At 33.2% G+C, this 22,732-nt stretch overlaps 1 protein-coding gene across 8 annotated transcripts in view; it reads right to left on the bottom strand.

Moving 5' to 3' along the window:
- SUPT3H (SPT3 homolog, SAGA and STAGA complex component) overlaps positions 1-22,732 on the bottom strand; it is a 389,529-nt gene that overhangs the window by 317,313 nt on the left and 49,484 nt on the right. The window lies entirely within an intron of this gene.

Genomic DNA, 22,732 nt, shown 5'->3' with positions numbered 1-22,732 from the left:
TTGGAATTCCCAAACTTATCTCCCTTAAAGACCCCACAATGACCACCACTTGTGTCACAACCCTCTCTCTTATCCCAACCCTGGGACTCCACGAGTCCAGAGATACACTGCAGCAAAATGTTTAAGGGCACAGATTTTGGGGCCAACTACCTGAAATTGAATCCTTATTCCAAATTGAACTAAATCTTGTATCATCTTGGCAAAGTCCTTATCTCTCTGTGTCACAGCTTCTTTATACGTAAACCTTGACAATAATGGTAGCTATCATATAAGGTTGAGATGTAAATGAGTTAATGTATATATAAGCCTTAACGAGTATAAGCCATGCAAGACACACTTCAAGTGGTAGCTATAATTACTCTTAAAATTCAGTTTATCGGATGAATGGATAAAGAAGATGTGGCACATATATACAATGGAATATTACTCAGCCATAAAAAGAAACGAAATTGAGTTATTTGTAGTGAGGTGGATGGACCTAGAGTCTGTCATACAGAGTGAAGTAAGTCAGAAAGAGAAAGACAAATACCGTATGCTAACACATATATATGGAATCTAAGAAAAAAAATGTCATGAAGAACCTAGGGGTAAGATGGGAACAAAGACACAGACCTACTAGAGAAAGGACTTGAGGATATGGGGAGGGGGAAGGGTAAGCTGTGACAGAGTGAGAGAGTGGCATGGACATATATACACTACCAAACGTAAAATAGATAGCTAGTGGGAAGCAGCCGCATAGCACAGGGAGATCAGCTCGGTGCTTTGTGACCACCTAGAGGGGTGGGATAGGGAGGGTGGGAGGGAGGGAGATGCAAGAGGGAAGAGATATGGGGACATATGTATATGTATAACTGATTTACTTTGTTATAAAGCAGAAACTAACACACCATTGTAAAGCAATTATACTCCAATAAAAATGTTAAAAAAAAAAAATTCAGTTTAAGTATCACATCCAGCCCAACTGTTATCCCCTGAGGCTAAGTTATGTACCCCTCCTCTGCCATCCTTATAACGTTGTTTTGCTCATCCATTTACCACCTAATACACTCTAATGTCTTTTATCCATTCTATATCTCCAGCACTAAGCACACGTACTATATATACTTAACCAGTACAAGGAATGAAAAAAAATGTAGTAGTAAAGGTTAAGGCACATGGTTTTAAAGATATGAAATACATAAACGAGCAGAACTATCAAGCATGGTTAGAGGATTTATACCCTGCACAAAAGCACCTGGCTGAGTGAGTAGGTACAAGCTGAACCATCCAGGGGTGCACCCTGGTGCAAGGCAAAATACACCAGAAGGGAGTGGTGGTTGTTTTTTGCTTTTTAATCCGAAGGTGTCATCTTCTCACCAGTCTGTATCGTCAAGGGTTTTTAGCCCAGAATGGAACTCTAACTGATTTGCCCAGAAAGGACACCTATCCTAATTCACAGAAAGGATGAATAGATAAACAAAATGTAGTATATACATACAACAGAATTCAGCTTTAAAAAAAAAAAAGAGAAATTCTGAAACACACTACAACATGAATGAATCTTGAAGACATTATGCTAAGGGAAATAAGCCAGTCACAAAAGGGCAAATATTGTATGATTTTACTTATATAAAGTATCTAGAACACTCAAATCCATAGAGAGAGAAAACAGAATGGTGGTTGCCAGGGCTGGGGAAGGGAAGAATGAGAAGTTACTGTTTAATGGGTACTGCGTTTCAATTTGAGAAGATGAAAAAGTTCTGGAGATAGATGGTCGTGATGGTTAGATAACCATTCCATATACTTAAGACCACTGTACGGTACATTTTTAAATGGTAAAAATGGCAAAATTTATGTATATACATATAGATGTCTGTTACCACAATTTTTAAATGTGTATGAACATTAATAAATTTAAATCAAATTTTTCTTATTTCCAAAACTAAACTGCATCTTCCCAACTTTAACTGATTTACCCTATTACTTGTGGCAACCACCACACTTAGTTATTACTTGTGTATCTTGTAACTTTTTAAAAATATTAAGCATTAATTTTGTATACTAAAATAATACATTATTCAGAGTTAGATATGTTGCACACTGCTTTCCTGTAATTTTATCTTTTTATGGCTGAGAAAGGCTAATTGTTCCATCTGCCTTAAAACGTTTCCAAGTTAACATTACTATGGTCACACTTTTATTATACAAAATTGTGGGGCCTCAAGTACTCACTTCCTACTAAAATTTACCTAATACTATTTTCTAAAGAAAACCCCAGTGCTGCCATCAGGCGATTCCTGAGCTCACCTCCCTTATCTGGCACATCTACCTTCAGCTCCTCAACTTTCGCAATATGATGTCAAATCTGTTCCACCTTAACCTCGAGGCATAAGTCACTACTTAATCAGCAACCAAGAAGGGCTGCAATCTATGTACCTTTCAAGAATCATCACTGAGAACTGAAAGTAACAATATTTAAAAAGAGACTTAAGCATATGCAGTTTGGCAATTCAACAATAGCGATTTCCAACCATTTTAAGTCAGCATATTGCTTTTTTAACGTTAAAAAAGTCACATGTTCAAACATAATAGCTATGTCACACTTATGAAGAATACAGATGACAAAAGCTACTACGCATCCAGTAATGTTTTAAAACGTATTTGTACTTTACATGTAAATTTTACATGTAACAGAGGTACAGCAGCATGCATATTTGGCATAACATATTAAAGTCTACATTCAATATTCTCTGAGTACTATTTATAAATCCAACTATTCCTTGCAATAATCGAGCTATGGGCTACTTTAAGATACTCTTAAAACCTATCCCTTGATAAGGACAAATCATTGGAAAGAACACAACTTTTTGCCCATTCGCTGTCCATCAACCCATCTTCCCACCTAACATTCCTCTCCTCCACTTAACCGCACTTTGGAATGATAATGTCAGTCAATAGCAAGGCACTGTAGGAGACGCGAACCTACGAGTGCGTCCTGCATTTATGATACAAGTCACACACATTAAATTATATACTGTCCTCCCTATAGGAGCCATAGGAAAATTTCTAGTCTCAGCATCAGGAAAAAATGAGTAACATACTTCTTTTAACCTTGTAAGAAACTGAATCTTAAAACTTGGTGTTTCCCAATGTGTTTTTCATATTCCATCTTCAACAATTCTGCATACCAACATACTATTACATTCTTATTTACTTAATAATTTCTTCAAATATCAACCCTTTTTTTTTACTTCAATTTTAACGGGAATCTTTTTACTCACTACCATAAATAAAAATCCAGAATCATTTACTATAAAGACAACTGTAAAAATAAGAACATGTTATTAAATTCTAATGATACACTGCTACCTGCTTTTTGTTAAAACTTCTCATGCTAACATTTTTTAAATTATGAATTACTTTAAAGATAGAACATTACTGAGAATATACTAAGAAGTCACCACCAGTTTTTTTAAATACATTGTTTGATATAACTGATTATCTATTTTATACTATATTCCCTCACTCCCTCTCCTTCCCTTCTCAGAAATAACCACTAATCTATAGTTGGTATGTATCCTTCTCACCATGTTTTGGAATACTATTCTTATGCATAAAACATGGTATGGTGTTGTTTTAAAAATCTGCATCAGTAATGTCATTATTGTACATGTCCCTCTACAGTCTACTTTTTGCACTCCTTTGTTTTTAAAATGTATCCATTCATGTTAGTACCTATTGACTTAGTTCATTTAAACTGTCCAACAACAACCATGCTATGTATTTGTTTCTACTTACTAATCCATTCCCCTATTTGATATTTGGATTGGTTTTTGTTTTTGATTTTACAAGCAATGCTGCAATGAATACTTTATACATATTTATTTGTGCTCAGTTTCCGGTCCTATGTGAGAGGTTCTCAGGTTTATTGCTGCTTCAAACTTTAACAAGAGTTAAACTTTTATGTTCTGTAGGCATTTCACATACAAACCTGACGCCTGAACACCATCCTATTTTCCGACTTTATATTCCTTTTGCCTCATTCTTAATGTATTCTATCTTGCAATGCTGTTCCCACTTTTAAAAGTCATTTTAAGTTCTTTTTGGAACAAGGAAGGTTATAAATAAACAATGATGTTTTCATGAAAATATCAACTAAAATCTGAGATCTGGTCCTGGCTCTGGGAATTAAATACACAATGGGACTTGAGTCACTTAGTCAAAGGGGGTGAGCCTCAAGGGTCTCATCAAATGTAATATTTTACTCCCACAATGACCATGTAAATTTTAAGAAAGTAATCTGTGAAATACTATCTAATCATTAGTGGTATTATATTCAAAAGATATCATAATAATTTATTGAGAAGTCAGATAATACATTAACTGATAGACTAATATATAGACTTTTTAGAAAATATTTATGCATAATTACCTTTCTTATCCTCAGTTCCTAAAAAAGAGGTAACTATAAGAAAATATCCATCAGTAATACCTGCATTATGTCATGTGTGGTGAGTCTGACAGCTAAGGGTGAGATAATTACTAAATATGCTTGCTGAAAGACTTTAAAGAAAAATCGTAATAGCTGTTAACACCAGTACAGAGAAGACTGAAGTATGAATATTCTTTTAACAGTAACAACTTCTTATTTAAATATTACAATTATCTTTCTTTGGACAAATTCAGTCTAAATTTTAAAATTATTTGCCAAGTAAAAAGGTCTCTTGCTTTCACTTGGAGACAAAAAGGAAGACAACTACTAAGCTAATGTGGCCTATAATTATCCCAGAAGACCTGAGACTGAGACTGTCTGCCAGGCACAGGCTGCACTACACCTGCAGCGCTGCAGTCAGTTCTGAACTGCACTGTCCTAGGACCAAATGAATCCCTTCTGGAGAAGGACCAGGACGCTGAAGATTTCAAAAAATGGCAGGAGTGGGGAGCAGAATGGGAGAAAAAGCTAACATTTATTTTGTATATACTCTTCTGGGCACTGTTTTTAATATGTTATCCTTTAAACATCAACAAAAATCCTGTACGGTAGGTCTTATTATAATCTCTTTCTAAAGATAAGAAAAAAATTAAGTTTCCAAACAATTAACTCACTCAAAGCTAAAAAGTGTGAAGAGTTATACCAGATTCCAGGTCTATCCAATTCCAAACTCTTTCCACACTATTGACTCTAATGCCAACTGAGGGTTTATTCTATATACTGAAGCATTCCACAGTATGACATCACAAAATCCCATTGAGAGAGATACCTTGCTACTCCCAGTTGACAAATGAGGAACCAGAGGGTCAGGGAAGTGAAGTACCTCGCATCCAGTCACACAGCAAATAAATGGGAAAGCCAAGTTTCCCCAAGAAGTCTCCCTCAACCACTACACTGCAAGCAAAAGAGAGAAACTGAGAAGGCTGGCCTTGAGAAAATAAAATCTAACAGAGATCTCACAAACATTTTCCGGTCTAAACCCCACCTAAAACATAACTCTTCTATACAGAATTCTAGTTAGCAATGGGGGCAGACAGATCTGGGTTCCAATCTTAGATCCACTACCTATTGGCTGTGTGACCTTGGTCAATTCACACAACCTTTCTCTGAGCTTCTGCTTCCTCATTTGCAAAACGGAGATTAAAAGAATCTTCACAGCTGACAAAGGAATGAGATAACTCATAAATGCCACATCTACTATGAGCTAAGCATTATGTCAGAGGGAGTTAAACTTTATCTCATTTTAGCCTTACAATAATCTTTCAAGATGCGTTATCATCAGTTTTAATGATTTAGGGTAGCATTTCAGAGGTTATGTGGTTCCTCCAAAGTCACAGTTATTAAGTGATAGAAGAAAAATTTAAATTATACCCTTCAAAATTCAAAGATAACACAGCTTTCCTCTTATATCAATGGTATCACCAAGTAGAACAAAGAGTTCTCTTAGAAGTTAATCTGAACCACAATGAGATTATCAATCCTATGACCTTTCAGCAATCTAACAGTAATTCTGGACATACAGCATTTCTCCAGACTCTCTAGACTCTTGACCATCAGCAAATATCATTGATATGCAACTTCCTATCAACCATAACTGCCAAGGAAAAGCCACTGTGATTCTCTCCCCTCGCCTATTCCCCTGTGTAACACAGATCTGCATTAAAAACAACATGGACAAAACTTTGGTGAGACCAGAAACTACAAACTCACAGAAGGCAGTGAGAGAGGTAGGTGGCAATGGCAGCTGCTTTTGCTGCCATTACTATTAACTGCAAGACTGTGGATAAGTCACTTAGAATTCATGTACTTCCATTTCCTCATCTCTCATAGTGTTACTGTGAGGACTTACAACAGCACTGTAGCACTGTGCTCATTTGTTTACATACATTATCTAATCACATCCTTACAGAAGTCCAAGGATGGGGGAGTACACTCTTAACCCTATCTTATAGATGAAAACACCGAGGTTGAGGTTTACCCCAAATCACACCATCCTAAAGCTGCCCTGGTTCCAAAACACCTAAAGATATGTTGATAAACATTCTGTACATAGTCTCTTAAGCTGCAGTAGGAGTAGGTCTTTCTGACATTCAAGCATAGGGACTTTTGCTTTTGCTACTGAAAACATAAAAGACAATCTTACTTTCTCTCACCTTCATAATTCCCCTCCTCTAAATTACTAATGGTATGTAAAATTTTAAAACTTCAACATCTACTTCCCTGTGCAGCTCATCACCTAGAGAAAACCCAGCACAGAGTAGACATCCCATATGTACTGAATGAATGATTCAACACAATTTGCTTATCAGCTCCTCGTATTAGGCACTTTACAAACATTATCTAATTTTCATAATATTCATAAAATGATTATGCCCACTTTAGAGATGAAGAAGCAGAAAATTCCAGAGGTTGAATCACAGAGTCGATCATTTGCAGAGCCCGGGATGGAACACAGTTTTGACAAACTCCAGAGCTGTTTTCTTTCTAGAACCCCATGTTGTTCTCACTCTGAAGTTCACTAAAAAGTTTTAAGGAAAGGCAGGGCTTGTGATAACTTGGAGGATGACCAGGACTTCAGGAAGTGGAGACAAGCAAGCCATTACAGACACAGGAATAAAGAGAAGCGAAGACAGCAAGAAACAAGTTTGGAAAATGACGTTTAGCACCGTGACCTAGAACAAGCATTTAACCTACCTAACTATACATACGTATATAAGAGGTATGTAGTAACAAAAGTAAAAACAAAAAAGTACTAGAGTGGATAAATTTCGAGACAGAGAAATGAGGTCATAATTCATAAGGCAAGGGTCAGGAAGTTTAGAGTACAAACCAAGTTGGAAAAACAGAGGGAAAGAAAGGCTATAGGGAAACAAGTGATAAGAATCAACTAAAATAAAGGAGTCAAAGAACAAAAAATCCAGTGACTGGAAGAATGATGGTGTCATTAAGAAATTTTGTTTTCTACATTTCAACAAAATACAGGTATAAACTTCATAACAGGAAAAACTACTGATAATATTCTTTTTCATTTAATTTTAATTTAATTGCTTAAATGAAGGAAAAAGAAGGGACTGAAGAAGAGAATTAAAGATGTTTCACAGTTAATTCCCACACATCTGTGTCTTGATCTACCTGTAACATATCAAAACAATCATTTACAAAAACCAGGAACAAATCTTACAAGATATGTCTAACAAATGTAAAGAATATTTATTAAAGTGTTACCTAATTCTTAATGACAAATAACTCAAGTCCATAACAATACATTGTAAGACATACACAGCTATCAGGTCTGCTCAGATGAGAAAAGTAAATGACTGATGATGAGCAACATAATCATTATTTCATGAACTAAGTGATAAAATTTGAAAATATCACATGTTGCAAATTAAACCAATTTATTTCTCAAAACTCTCCACCAAAATACTAGAATTTATCAAAAGTTTTTGAAATCTCCAGTTTTATATTTAAATTTCCTGTTAACTTTACCTTGATCTCACTATACATCCATGTTTATAATTATAGTTTAAAAATTACTTACCAGAAATTAAAATTGATGCTTCAAAAATATGGGTCATTTTAATCTTGTGGCTTTTGATTATCCCTGGCACAAAGCCATAAAGCCACAGAAGTTGAAAGTTTAAAAAGCATCAAAATAAGTAAAAATGTTTTTTATTCAATAGAATTACATGATGACTATTTAAAAACAAAAGCAGTAACAGGCTCTAAAACAAGCAGCCTCTGAAACAAAAGAAATCTTAAAATAATTGAAGATCCCAAAAACAAAAACAGGTTTTAAATACACACATGCACATTAGAGAAAAACAGAGAACTAAAAGTTCAACCATGTGAAAATGCTATAATACCCACAAGGAGGAATACTATTTAGTAACTAAAATGGTATTATAGAGATTCTTAATATATTTAGAAAACATACCATAATGTTAACTTAAAAATTAAGTTTAAAAAGTCACATATATATGTATAAATATAGATGTCTCAAATATATACAAAAAGAAAAAACACTGATTTAAAAGTTTTATCTCTAAGAAAAAGAATTATGAGTGCTTTCTGTTCTTTATATTATGCAACCTTTTGCCATTTTTCTAAATTGGTATATAAACATGATTTGCAACAAAGCCTAACGATGGCAAATTCTGGTGAAAGCAGCCATTTCACAGGGGTTTGGGGGAGAGGGGCGGGGGGGTGACCTTACCTAAAGAGGTCAAGGATAATACTGGATAATAATTATATTGGACTTCTCTTCAGAAACTATGCAAGTAAGAAGAGAGATGAATGAAATATTTAGTTAAAATGCTGAAAGAAAGAAGCCACCAACTTAGAATTCTGTGTCCATCAAAATTATTCTTCAAAACTGAAAAAGAAATAAAGACTTTCTCACACACACAAAGAAAAACTTAAGGGAGTTCGTTACCAGCAAACCTGCCTTGCAAGAAATGCTAAAAGACATCCTTCAAAGAGAAAGAAAATGATTAAGTCAGAAACATAGATCTATACAGAGAAAGAAACAGCATTATACAGGAATAAAAAAGGTAAAATAAAACTTTTTAAAATTTTATTTATACTTAATTGATCTAACAAATATTAGTTTGCTCAAAATAATAATAGCAACAATGTATTCCATGATTATAGCTTATAGAGAAGGGAAATGAATGACAACAATGCTATAAAGGAGGGAATACTCTTTTATAAGGTACTTGCACTGGATTTCCCTGGTGGCACAGTGGTTAAGAATCTGCCTGTCAATGCAGGGGACACGGGTTTGAGCCCTGGTCCAAGAAGATCCCACATGCCATGGAGCAACTAAGCCCGCGCGCCATAACTACTGAACCTGAGCTCTAGAGTCCGCATGCCACAACTACTGAAGCCCGCACGCCTACAGCTCGTGCTCCACAACAAGAGAAGCCACCACAATGAGAAGCCCACTCACAACAACAAAGAGTAGCCCCTGCTCGCCACAACTAGAGAAACCCCGTGCGCAGCAATGAAAACCCAACACAGCCAAAAACAGAGAGATAGATACATAGATAGATAAATAAATTTATTTATTTTTAAAAAAAAGGTACTTGCACTACCCATGAAGCCATATAGCGTTATTTCACGGTGGACCCAGAATAGTTTTAAGCATATATTTCAAACTGCAGAACAACCACAAAATACCTTTTTAAAGAAAAGGAAGTATAATTGATATATTGAGAGGAAAGAAAATGGAACAATATAAAATGCTCAATTAACACCAACCAGGAAAGGCATAAAAAGAGTGGAAGCCAAGAAGAGAAAGAGAGAGAGAGAAACAAAGAACAAGATCAGTGATAGACAAGAGTTACAAATATGTGGATATTAAACCAACTGTATCAATAAACACATGGGTCAAAGAAAGAGTCTCAAGGTAAGTTTGAAAATATTTCAAAATATTTCCAACTAAATGAAAAGTAAAATACAACACACCAAAACTTGTGGATTCAGAAAAAGAAGTGCTTAGAGAGAGATTTACAGCATTATATGCATATATTAATATTAGAAAAGATCTAAAACCAGTAATTTAAGCTTCCACCTTAGGAAAACGGAAAAAAGACAAATTAAAACCAAGGTAGGCAAAAGAAATAATAAAATCTAGAGCTGAAATTAAAGATATTGAAAACAAAATCTATAGAGAAAACTGATGAAACCAAAAGCTGATTCTCTGAAAAAACAATGAAACTTATAAACCTCTAGCCAGTTTAAGAAAAAAAGACACAAATTACTAATATGAGAAAGAGGGAACATTACTACTTATCCCATGGACATTTAAAAGATAATAAAGGAATACTGTTAACAACTCTATGCTCACAAATTTGATAACTCAGATAAAATGGACCAATTGCTTGAAAGACACAGGCTACCAATACTCACACAATGACAAATAAATCATCTGAATAGGCCTATATCTATTTTAAAAATTGAGTCAATAGATAATAATCTTCTAAAACAGAAAGCGCCAGGCCCAGATGGCTTCGTTGGTGAATCCTAGCAAATGTAAGGAAGCAATTATCTTCAATTCTCTACAATCTGATCCAGAGGGAACACTTCCTAACTCATTCTATAAGGTTACCATTCCTCTATTACCAGACAAAGACACTGTAAGTAAGGAAAGATACAGAACAATATCTTCCATGAACACAAATGCAAAAAGATCCTCCACAAAATATTAGCAAATAAAATTCAATATTGTATACAAAGAAGTGTTCACCACAACCAAGTGGGATTTATTTGAGAATCAACTGATCTAATCCATCATACCAAGAGGCTAAAAAAGAAAGACCGTATGTTCCTATCAATAGACAAAATTTGACAAGATCCAACACCCCTTCATAATAAAAAATTCTCAGCAAATTAAAATTCTTCAACTTGATAACGAACATATGCGAAAACCCTACATGTCATACTTGATGGTGAGAAACTAGATGCTTTCCTCTCTAAGATCAGTAACAAGGCAAGGATATTCCCTTTTCACCACCACTACTATTCAACATCATACTAGAAGTTCTAGCTAACGCAATAAGCTAAGGAAAGGACATAAAAGGTATAAAGATTGGAAATGAAGAAATAAAACTATCTTTGTTCACAGGTGACGTGACTGTCTATGTATAAAATTACAAAGAATCAATAAAAAACTCCTAGAAACAATAGACAATTAATAATAGCAAGGTTGTAGAATATAAGGTAAATGTATGAAAGCCAATTACTTGCCTGCATACCAGGAATCAGTAATTGGAATTTGAAATTTTAAAAATATGTACCATTTACCTTGACATTAAAAAAATGAATACTTATATATAATATTAATCTAATAAACTATGTAGATCTATATGAGGTAAACTACAAAACTCTAATTAAAGAGATCAGTGAAGACTGAAATAAAATGGAAAGACAGTCTGTGTTCACTGACACAGCTTTCCCACTCAAAATTGTTAAGATATCAGTTTTTTCCAACTGGATCTATAGATTCAATGCAATCCCAAAGAAAATTCCAGCAAGTTACTTTGTGAATATCAACAAACTGATATGTCACTGCACCATAATAAAGCTACAGTAATCAAGACAGCACAGTATTGGCAAAAGAAGAGACATCTAAATCAATGGAACAGAACAGAGAGCCCAGAAACAGATGCACGCAAATGAGCAGGGCAATCCAACAGATACTCTTTTCACCAAATGGTGCTGGAATAACTAAACATCCAAATGTAAAAGAAATGAATCTAGACACTGACCCTACATCTTTCACAAAGATTAACTCAAAATAGTCCACAAACCAAATGTAAAATTCAAAACTATGAAATTTCTAGAAGAGAAGATAGGAGAAAATCTAGATGACTTGAATTTGGAAAGACTTTTTAGATACAAACACCAAAAGTATGATTCATGAGAGAAAAAACTGTAAGCTAGACTTCATTAAAATGAAAAACTTCCACTGTGCGAAAGATACCGTAAAGAGAATGAAAAGACAAGCCACAGATTGGGAGAAAATATTTGCAAAACACACATCTCATTTGGCAGCTCCTCAAAAAGCTAAACACAGAAGTACTATATGACCCAGCAATTCCACTCCTAGGTATACACTCAAAAGAACTGAATACAGGAACTTGAACAGATACTTAAACATCAATGTTCAATTACAGCATTATTCACAATAACCAAAAGGTGGAAATAATTCAAGTGTCACATTCACATTTGGAATGTACAAACCAAATGTGGTATGTACAAAGAACTCTTAAAACTCAATTTAAAAAATTTTAATTTAAAACGGGGGATAGATCTGAACAGATACCTCCCTAAGATATACAGATGGCAAATAAGCATATGAAAAGTTGCTCAACACCATTTGCCATTAAGGAATATACAAATTAAAACAATGATGAGATACTATTACACACCTATCAGAATAGCTAAAATCCAAAACACTGAGAACAGCAAAAGCTGACAAGGGTGGAGCAATGGGAGCTCTCACTATTTACTGCTCTGAATACAAAACGGTAAAAGCTACTTTGGACGACAGTTTGGCAGTTTCTTACAAAGTTAAACACGGTCTTAACAAACAATCTAGAAATTGCACTCCTAAGTACTGATATTTACCCAAATGAGTTGAAAACCCGATATTTACCCAAGTGAGTTGAAAACATGTCCACACAAAAACCAGCACTTATATTTATAGCAGCTTTATTCATAACTGCCAGAAACTGGAAGCAACCAAGATTTCCTTCAATAGGTGAATGGATAAACGAACTGTGGTACATCCATATAATGAGATATTTTTCAGCAGTAAAAAGAAATCAGCTTTTAAGCCACAAAAAAGACACAAAAGAACCTTAAATGAACACTGCTGAGTGAAAGAATTCAGTCTGAAAAGCCTACGTTTTGTATGATTCCAACTATATGACATTCTGAAACAGACAGTACTACAGACGGAGTAAAAACACCAGTTGCTAAAATGGTTAAGACGCTGAATTTTGTTATGCGTATTTAACCAAAATTTTATGGCGATTTCTAGAAAAAAATATTCTGTATGATACTATAATAATGGGTATATAACATTATGCATTTGATCAAGCCTACAGAACTGCACAACAAAGAATGATGCCTAATATAAACTACTGACTTCAGGAGATAACATACCAATATTGGTTCATCAATTGTAGCAAACACAGGCCCCAATGGAAGATGTTAATAGTAGGGGAAACTGAGGGCTGGGGGAAGTATATAGAAGCCAGTACTTCCCACTCAAATTTCTGTAAAATTAAAATGGCTCTAAAAAATAAAACCTGTTAAGTTTTTAAATGGTTCTTTTTGACACTTCCAGTATTAAGCTTTATAACGATTTCAGACAGTAAATAACTAAAGAGCAGTGCTGTCATATGTATCAATTATATGGAATAATCCATAAGCTCTTCCAGAAATATGCAAACTTTAGGATTCTTAATTTTTTAAAAACTGAACTGATAGCTAAAAGGACAAGAACCCTGGAAATTTAAAATTGTACAAACAGAAGGCAAAACATAATAAATCTGTATTTAACCATTAACTTTTAGGCCAGGTTTTATTCCTCAAAGGTTCATCTTCCTAATAAATGAACATTAAAACTTTAAATGCCAAAACTCTTTTGAATTAATTTATAAAAATCTTGCTTACATATTAAATATTTCCTTAACTTTTTTAAACAAAGTATGTTTAATAAAATGTTCTTCCTGTTTGTTAAACTGCTTTCAGCACAGTGCTACCTTTTAAAAAAATCTATTAAGGTAGATAGGGTAGTCTGAATCCACATTAAATGACCTTGGAGGATGCTTTTTGAGGTTTGGTTTATTAGTACTTTTGTGTGTTTAGTCCCCAGACAGGCTATTCTCATTACTTGCAATGATTTATGTGTCTGTTTTATAATTAAATATTGGGGAAAGGGGTGTGGCGTAAAAACAATCATGTTAGAACTTTATCATAAATGAGGGCAAGCAGGCAACGACCGCAGCTTGCAGGAGAGAAAGAAGGGAGGAAGACTTTGTGATGAAATTTTATGAGATTTATATAGTAGTAATGATACACTAAAGGTCTCAAATTCAGATCAAAATATGGGTTCATTTGCTCTTTACCAATTGAAAAAAACGTGTTCTTTTCCTGCTCAGTTGTTGTAATCATCATCTTCACCCAATAAACAATAGTCAGTCGAGCTAACGTAGGTGAATCCTCAGAAAGCTGGTTTACTTTGGATAATATGTACAGTGATGGGTGCAATGAATGTTTTAGAGATTAATACCAAAAATAATTCATTCCTTTATCTACTCAGATTTAAATTCAAATATAAATGAAAAAGAGAGACAATAGCTTATAATCTCTGATAAGATTTCTGTTAAATATTTTAGGCTTGGGCATTAAATCCTGTGAATTCTGAAAAGAAAACATTTCTGTGGATAAAAGGCATAGGAATCTTACCATCCTTCTTACTAGTAATAATGAACGACTAATATAAATACTGAGATTTATGATAATTTGGGGATACATTAAAATCAAGATTACTTATTTGGATTCCAACCCTATTCCTAAAAGAATTTTAGGGTGCCTTATAAAACTATTCACAATATAATTATATGATCAAGATGAAATTACACTACTCAATTCAAAAGACAGTTATAAAGCCCCACAGATATGATCTTTCACATAACAATCAATTAAAACAAAACAAAAAAAAAACCCGGATTTTTAAAATACTTTAAGAAAAGATTTTCATTATAATAAGTAAATTAAAAGTTTGATCATTATTTCAAACTGTTCTTGCCTCTTCTATAAAAGAGGCTATCCACTAGGCCACAAGTTCTATATATAAAAGTACAGAGGTAGCAGGAGTGGGCAGACTATGGCACACCAGCTGCCCGTTCATGCATATATGGTTTTACTGAAACACAGCCATGCCCATTCATTCACCTATTGTCTAATTTACTTACTGTCTCTCTTTCAGACTACAATGGCAGAGTTGAGTAGTAAACAGGGACCTTACAGCACACAAAGCCAAAAATCTTTACTATCTAGCCCTCTACAGAAAAAATGTAAACATCTCTGGTAGGGTGTTAACTAAAAACACACAAATTCAGAATAATTTAAATACAGAAATATAGGCTTCTGCTCATTAAAATACTTCTTCAAAGAGTATAATTTAATATTATAAACAATTTAGTAGCGGTGGTACAATTCATAGTATTTATTTAATGTGAATGAACTTTTAAAGGCATTTTTACATATCTTAGAAGCATCCAATTAATAAACAAGGACATATAATAACAGAGGCTTATTTTGATCGTCTAAAAACCTCTAGCTTATTGGTCTAGACCTGAGTTACTATAATAAAAAGGTAAAAATTTTTATATTGCTATTTTCAAAAATATTTTACCATTTTCAATCTATATTTGCCACGTATAAATTTGTGAAAGTTAGTTCTTTTAATGTGAATGGAATTTCTATGTAAAAAATAAAACTATAAACTAAAACCTAAAATTGCTATGTATAGCCCAGGCTATCCATATTCACTTCTTTACAAAAAAAAAAAACTTACTATTTATAAAAATAAAGGAATTTTCCCCATCTACCTGATTTCATTTTGAAATCAAATCCCCATACACCTTTTCCAAAACATGTTTCATCTTTAAGAAGTTATTGTTATATCTATATGTATAGCTGATTCACTTTGTTATAAAGCAGAAACTAACACACCATTGTTAAGTAATTATACTCCAATAAAGATGTTAAAAAAAGAAGTTATTGTTTAAGATGAAAAATAGCAGAATGCCTAAAATAAATAGTAAAAAAAAAAAAAAAAAGTCCCTTCACCTGGACTCACCAATAGTTAACATTTTGCCACATCTGTCTTATGTATGAATTTTAGTACTGACTTCATGAAAATAACTCATCATGCACCTCTTTTAAGAGTAAGGATATTTTCCTTTATATGTGCAACAGCATTATCACACTTAATAAATATTCCATAGTATCATCAATATCAAGTCCATATTCAGGTTTCCTCAAATATCCTAAAAATGACTTACGAAGCTTTTTAAAAAATCTAGCATCCAGTCAAGGTTCACATACATGACCAATTTCTGAGAGACAAGGGCCAAATTTTTCTTTAAACAGTCTTTTTGTGTATACTATCTTCTCTCTTCTTTCCAAAAACTTGTTCTCTGGAAAAGCTGTAGGAACACAATTTCCCCAGTACTTTCCTGCCAGAACCATTCAGCAATGGAAAGGTACTGGGATAATGGTGGGGAGTAAATTGAATTTCCAATTATCTCAGTAGATTCTGTTTTCACTATGAAAATATCTACAATGAAATTGCAATCTTATCATAGCTGATTTCATTTTTTATAAATATATACCTAGCCAACATTCATTGATCATCAAGTGAAAAGTCTTGTGACTAGGACATGCCAGGACTTATGAAATTAAGCTTTAATACTGTTATCACTAATAACTTAATAAGAATCATGAATAACTATCCAAATACTATATCTTATAAAAAGAAACAATATTTTCTAAAAGTCTAAAGCGTGCTCTTTACTGGTCACTGAAAAAGCCAGTTTTAGAAGACAAAACATACTTTTAAAAAAAAATGTAGTCAATTTTTATAGTTCACTAAGTTAAATAAAGCTTTAATCATCCCATAAAAAGACTGAATGGCTTGCATATTATGCCCATGCACTAAGAAACTGACTTCTTTGGCAATTTGTTTCAAAATTTTCAAGCTTTTACTAAAGTGTAAAACTTATATTTTGAACAATGCTTTATTATACCATTATAAAAATATGTACTTCTGAATAACATAAACCACAAATTTTTTATTATTAATATAATTAAAGTATATAAATATTTTCAAATTCTTTCATAATTTATTTAATCTTTAAGTTCAAATTGGAGCAATTTCTGACTACTAAGCTGTCTGGGAAATTGAGATTTCCAATGGGAATACTGTCAAATTTATAAAAACAAAAAGATCAGTATTCTAGTGATTCATTTCCAATATATTCTCTATATTGTTAATTATGGCTGAACTCAAGAGTATTTTCCAGTGTAAATTATACACAAGGCTTAACAAATAGTGACCTAAATCTGCAATTGCCTTTACAGAAACCAATGAAAAATCTATACACAGCAATGAAATTGGCATGCAAATAAAAGAACTGTCAAGACATGTATCCCTAAAAATAAGCCTACAATAACTATTTTAAAGGCTGTGTGTGGTCTCACCCATATATTTTGGCAAGATGCACTTTCTCCAACCACAGCTAGATTCATCCAAATGCAGTGGCACTGGAGAGCCTCTGTCTCACCTGTCAAAGTTGAAGAACGTTGTTCCAAAGACCACCATGAGTCCATGGAGAAAAGCCACAGTGCTACAGCTGTTATTGATAAGCAGTCTCTTAAGGAGAAAATACTTCAAACAATTAAGCAAATCAGCCTTAATAGAGATATAGACAGATAGACAATATATTAATGTTTAAATGGTGAGATGACAAATACCATGCCAGGTCGGAAACAGTGACAACTTATATACTGGAATACTAAGGAATCTTTCATAAGTAACACTAACTTAATAGTCTTTTCTTTTCTTTATCTAATACAATTTCTATACATTATTTACCAATTCAAAAGAACTATTATGTTTCCCTTATTTAAATATTTAAAAACCTCCCTTATAAAACCTCAAAATTCATCTAAATTACTAAGGTACTAAATTCATCAAAATTAGTAAAGTCTGACAGTTAAGAGCACAAAAGATTAAGACGCAAAAACAGAAACCCTAAATATATTAAAACCTGATTTTTTTTTTAGAAGATATCTTTGTATCTTTTTCAACCACATTATAAAAGCAGTTTTCTGCTTTAGATTAAACCCCCCTTTAGTAAAGCATATAAACTGGTCAGGTAAGCTATAGGTAGGTTAAGATAAATAAAAAGAGCAAGAAAAACAATTACTTTGAAAAGAAAAATGCTTCAGTGAACAATTCAAGCCCCATCTCAAACCTGGCAATAAAAAACAACTTAAAGCAAAGTGTAAAGAAATATACCTGGCTGGGTGAAAAGTATAAATAATCGTGATGAACATCTCATAATTTAACTTATTTTTCCTACTAGATGACAATGTCCTCGAACCCTATATAATACTGCAACAATTCAATCAAAAAAGAAAAAGGGTGCCCTTTTGTGCCTTTTCCAGGAAAGTGAATATCCAAAAAGTTCTAAGAGAGCTTCACCTACAAACAAGTCCCATAGCACAAAGGCTCCAATGTACTATGATGTCCCACACTTTCATTTACTATATTCTCTAAGTACAAAGGTTCCAAAAAGATTAGTTTCACTTTTCCCTAGATATATTTAGTATGTTAACTAGTATAGTTGGGATATTATTTTCCTTTGGTTTTGTCAGTAGCATGTCTGATATAAATTTTATTAAGTGGTAGTATATGTAACATTGCATTGTGGGTAGTAGTTTCCTGCTTTACCCTAGCCACATCCTCAGCTGTCATATTGAGCATGTTTCCCATATTTTCTGCAAGTTCTCGACTTTTTTTTCTTCTTAGAAAAATGACAGCAGAAGACGAATTGTTCTAATAATTATAAGAAACATGAATTATTTATACAGTTACATTAAACAAGTATGGATCACTGTGTACTTTGAAAAACAGTCAAAGGGAGAAAAAAGTAATCCTCATAATTAAAGGGCTAAATTCATGTGAAACAATGTAAAAGTAAATTAACACAGAGGAAGGAATTAAAAAGTGTTAAAAGAATTCTCTGTAATCAGGTGCCAATACCATCGAACACATGAGGTGTACTGTAACAAGATATAACAATGGTTTGCCTTGAATGTCAGACGCTTCAAACCTGTAACGTATTCGTTAGTGAAGATTAATGTCAATATCCCCTACTAGAACCTTAAGAATCTACTTTGAGATTTTATAAATGTCAAAACAGAGAAAGAGAAACCAAAAAAGCCTGGAGGAGAGAGGGAAGAAAGGGGGAGGAGTGGAAGGGGAGAGAGAAGGGGAGAGAGAGAGACACAAAAGTTAACTACTTTCTCTTTTGGCATCCAACTTCCACATTATCTCACATTAGACAGAGAGCTGCTAATACTAACCAAACGAAGTTGTTCAAACAATCATGGATATGGTAGTGCTTTGGGTTTTTACAAAATTTAAAGAAACTGAGGAGAAAAACAAAGAATACTCTGATTACAAAAAATACCACCTTTTTTAGTATATATATATACATACACACACATATATATGTAAATTTTTTAAGTACCAAAAAATAATACCTTGTACACACATACAACCACACATGTGTGTGCAGGTGTGAACATGGATATATACCCCATTAAAATAAGGAAGTGTAATTAAATCTCTCATAATCATAATTTAAAATAGCAATAAAATTATACATATTTTACTAATGTAAAAATTTTTCAAAGCATCAATAAAAGGCCCAATAAATGCTATGTAAGTCTCAACAGCTATACATCAAATCCAAATAAAATTGTCACATACCAAGTTGAAACAATAAATTAAGAAAATTCCTTGCTGAAACCTCATAATCAATGAGAACATTTTAAGCCAAAACAGGATTTCTACAATTTATAAAATTCCTACATCAAACCTATTTTGCTTCTATTGTTTTCAATTAAAAGAAAAATAGAACAGCAACAAATATAAGTTTAAAACAATCAAAAAAATAGAAATGGGCACAAGACTGGTATTGATAAAACTACTGTATTATAATAGGATCATTAATTCAGAAAATTAAAAATGATTCAAAAGGTAACAATGAAGATATATATGTAGTATTTAAAACATTATAGTTTTACATTGTATGTAAAATGTAAATGTAAAAAATTCGACCAATGTTGACAAACTTATTAAATACAAGGCAATGGGAAAACAAATAACTGACTTCTTTACTTTTCGTGAAACTGTTTTCAAGTTCAAAGCTATATTTCATTTCCATGGCATTACAATACATAATTTATACAGCAGACTTAAACTCGATACTTACTTCAACATAGCAAATACTAATATATCCCCTAAAAGAATGAAGTTTTGAGGGTCTTTAAAAAACCAAAAAAACCCTGTGGTTTGCATTTCTGATTTTAAGCATAATCAAGAGCTTGCTTTATCTGCAGTGACTTTTCTGAGTCAGTCTCTCTTCAACACATGTGGTAAGCTATTTCTAATGAAACAGACTGTCAATTATCAAATGTGTACCAGTTATCACTGTTGTTTTAAAATTTTTACCACAAAGTAATATTTGCTCCAAAGAGGATAATTTTCAATTTATAAAAAGAAAAAAAGTATATGTATGTATGTACGTATGCATGTGTTTGTGTGTGTGCGGATAATGAATATACAGACTTTAAAGCACAAGACTCCACTACTTTCTCCTGCCAGAATTTGATGGGCCTCACACAGAACAGAAAGGGCATATTCAACAATATCTATTAAACTCTTAAGCAGTAAGAGTGATTACCCTGACCCAAAAATTATGTGCAGGAGGGTTACCTGCAAAAACAGAACAAGCAGTTAAGAGACACATAGATGTTAAAAATTATTCAAATACATATACAGTTAATTTGGAGGGCCAAAGTACACTTAATAAAAACAAAAAATTTTAAGGGAGAAAATATTTAGCAAAAAGTTTTAAGATGTCAGCAAATCCAAACGCAGAAACTGAAAACTCATTCTGGAAAAAGAAAAGCATTTACTTAGCAGACTACTAAATTTTTTCAATTGCCTGATTCTGCTGCTATTGTATGTGCATATGGAACTATGTTTGAAAATTCCACAAATTACATAGACAAAGCCCTCCTTTAACTTACTTTAGATATTAATTAGAGCTACAGATCCCACTGTACGCCTTATTTATGAAAGAGAATCAATGAATAAATTTTCCCTTTTGCATGAATAACTGCATGTTAAATGAAAGCTTTTACTTTTCAGTGTAAAACCTGTTTACATACACAATGAGGCATGATAAATATGTATTTTAAATAAAACACTAAAACGTTATTTCTGGGTTTTTATCACTAAAAATTTATTATGGAAAAGTTCTAGATATTTGAATAATAAAGGATTAAAGTCATTCCCATATCCTCCCAGTGTATTTTGGGCAAATTATTTTTTTGTAAGAAACTTATGAACACATTAGTACCTTTATCTTTATCAAATATAAACCAAAAACAGATAATGAACTGTGCTAGGATGACCATACGAAGGGGTACTTTGGCTCTAACATCCTCCTCAGTATTTCCCAGTCCTTACCCCATTATACACCCCAAATAATGTTTTGTAATTCACTGTCTCCGCCCACCCTCCCACTCATTTACTTCATGCCACTCCTGGTTACTATCACACTAGGAAGAAGTCTAACATGCAAATTCAGAGTGGCGTGGATAAATGGCAAAAAAATGCCTAGAAAATTGGTCTGTTCAGCTTTATAATTTTTGCTGAAAAATACCCCATTTCTCTCAACTGATGAAAACAGGAAGCTCTATTCATAAATATGAAATTCTCTGCCTATGATATATAATCATCCTAATAAGAAAATGAGTTCTATACATACATGTCCAAAGGGGCAAAAAAGGAGATAGTTTCCCAAAGATGTTTCCAATTTTCTTCTGAATCAGAATTAGCAAATCGAGACGACTAACATACTCTGTGTGCATTATTCCTTACTACACACAGCATTTTGTAATTTATTTCAAAAGCTTCTATTATAAACAAAAAATACAGCTTCTGTTAACCCACTCCATTCTGAGCTTAGAAAAATCAATAACATTGAACAATCTAAGTTACAACATAAGAATTTTACTTTATATTTGTACAAGACTTGCTATCAAAGGTTCTGTTAAAGTTAATATCCAAGTAAACGATACAAAATGAGTGTATTTCCTTGAAAAATAAAAATTATTACACACATAAAGGAAACTAAGATTCATCCAATAAACTATGCTACGATTTTTGCTATTCATTTTTAAAAGATACTCAAACTAGCCATGAGATAAAGGTAAACATAATACAAAAGATACTAATTATATTTAATCTTTACTGTAGGAGTCGGCATCTAATATCGATCATACATAAACTAGACAGACGTGATTTAATATTTGTAAAGGAATCCCCAGACTAACACTTTCATGACGGCCAATTACAGTCAAGCCCAGCAAGCAGTTTGCAACCAGGCCTTAAGAAAGGTAAACTTTTTTACAATGAGTTACAGATTCATGAGTTTAAGAAGACAAGAAAAAGGAAAACAGAAGGACTCCAATCACCCAGCAAATATGAAGCAGATCCCAGAATGTGATACAATCCAAAGATGTAAATTACTGTAAATCATCACTGTTGTTCAGGATTTCACACACAGCCTCTTGAGCCAATTTTGCTCACTTTTCCACAGACACAATAATGAACTAAATAAAAGGAGGAGGCACAAAAAGTAGGGGTGGGGGGATAGAAAGGAAAGCCCACAACAGCAGAGTTCTGCTCTACAAACGCTTAACCTTACAGGAGTTTGGGCTCCTTCAGCATTTGTATTCTATCCAAATCCTCATGAGTCACAAAAATTAAAAAGCTATATCCTTCTGGATGCCAGGAAGGGCCTTACCACAAGCCTTTTGTCAGAGAGAGAGAGAAAGAGAGAGAGAGAGAGAGAGAGAGAGAGAGAGAGAAAGAGA

This window comes from Monodon monoceros, unplaced genomic scaffold (genome assembly GCF_005190385.1).
Source record: "Monodon monoceros isolate NGI ecotype Baffin Bay Population unplaced genomic scaffold, NGI_Narwhal_1 Super_Scaffold_3, whole genome shotgun sequence".
NCBI classification, from domain to species: domain Eukaryota; kingdom Metazoa; phylum Chordata; class Mammalia; order Artiodactyla; family Monodontidae; genus Monodon; species Monodon monoceros.
This window is presented reverse-complemented; position numbering and strand designations above follow the sequence as displayed.